The sequence below is a fragment of the Ursus maritimus genome (assembly GCF_017311325.1).
Source record: "Ursus maritimus isolate PB19 chromosome X unlocalized genomic scaffold, ASM1731132v1 scaffold_X1, whole genome shotgun sequence".
NCBI lineage: Eukaryota > Metazoa > Chordata > Mammalia > Carnivora > Ursidae > Ursus > Ursus maritimus.
In genome coordinates, this window is record NW_024423319.1 from 81,475,505 (window position 1) to 81,477,393 (window position 1,889).

Consider the following 1,889-nt stretch of genomic DNA (forward strand, 5'->3'; position numbering starts at 1 on the left):
TTCCCTTTCAGACATGACAGACCAAGAAAGACAAGGAGTAAGAGTAGTCTCAGCTCTGTCTCATGACTTCAGCAGGACTAAGAGGGATAAGCCCTACTGGGGAAGAGAAACAATATTTCTAGGCAGGTAGAGTAGTTAAGAACTTCAGCTATTTAGGCAAATAAACCAGGTTTTAAATCCTGACTCCACCAACTTACTATGTCACCTTTATAAATTACTTGACCTCTCAACTTTTGCTGTAAAAGGGGACTAATAAAAGCACCATCTGAAGTGTCATTATGAAGATTCAATGAGATAGTCCATGTGAAACACTTAAGATAATGCTTTCCATACACTAAGTATTCAATAAATGTGTGCTGCTAGATTTATTATTTTTACTGAGGTGAGATTAAAGCAAAACAATACAAGGAAAAGTAAAGCGCCCTAAGCTTTGGAGTCAGACAGCTCTGTTAATATGACCTTGGGAAGTCACTTCATTTATAAAGCCTTAGCTCCTCTGTTATAATATAATAATTTTCCTCTAGGGAGGCAGTTTAAAACATGGACACTGGAATCCACACCACCTGGGTTTGAATACTGGCTCCACCACTTAACAAATTGTGCACCTTAGAGCATATTTAACTTCTCTGTGCCTGGATGTGCTCTTCTGTCGATTGGAGGTGACAAAAATACTTAACCTCCTTGGGTTGGTGTGAGGAGTTATTGAGTTAATCCAGGTAAAGTGCCTATCATAGAGTAGGTACTCAATGAATATTAACTATTATTATAAAGCTAAAGTAGGAAACAAATGAGACCCTTAGTAAAGCTGGACATGTGGTTGGTCCTCAGTAAATGGTGATTCTCCTCCTCAGCCATCCTTTCTGTGCACCAGGTCAAGATTTTTTTGGACTTGCAGATCAAATGTTTCAAATTAAGGAGGTCCCTATAGAAGAATGTTCTGGCAATCTCAACACTACCATCTGATGCGAAAAATGTCATCTATTACCTGCTGGCATGATGACCATCTATATTCCCAAGAAAATGACCCATTCATAACAGTAAGGAAAGAACTATTTCACCTGTAGGGAAAGAATTATTTCACCTATAGATTACTTGGGCTTGAATTTGAGGATGGTTTAAGGAAATCCTCTTCTCAAACCCCTCTTTAGATTTGGGGTCAACTTAAGTGTTATTGAGTTCCTTACCTTTCAAATATCTTCACTTCTACTACTTTTAAAGTCTGAATATACAATTTTTTAAACAAAAATCCTAATTTAATTTTTACAATAGCTCTGTGACTTTATATAGCACCATTTTTGTCAATTAAACAAAAGGGATATAAGTGTATAATTCCATCCATTCATTTATTCAACCAATATTTCAGGTATTGTTTTATGCTCAGAAGATTCAGAAGTAAACAAAACAGGCAAAGGTCCCCACCTTTATGGGGTTTCTGTCCTAATAAAAGAGATTTACACAATTACATGATACTTTATATATAAAAATATACACACATACGTAATCATTTTACCCTAGTACATCAAGGCAAAACAGATTTTTCCTTGATTCCACAGCTATTAGCAATAGGCTAAATTTTATTACTGCAGTAACTAAAATATTTTTACATTAATTTTTAGCAGAGATGTTCTTATTTTCTCACTAAATGGAATTTGTAATAGGATTTTTTTTAATTAGCAAAAAGATGGCAAACCCCTGTCACTGAAGGAAGTTAGATTTAAAGATAGTTTAAACAGAAACGTTGAATTCCACTCTTGATAATGACAACCAACTCATATCACATGGAAATCTTGCCCATTTTGTGCATGGTTCAAACACAGCCACAGACTAAAGAGCTCTGTCAAAAGCTCCTCTCCTACTAGGCAATTTAAACCTTAAGAGACCATGCTCTA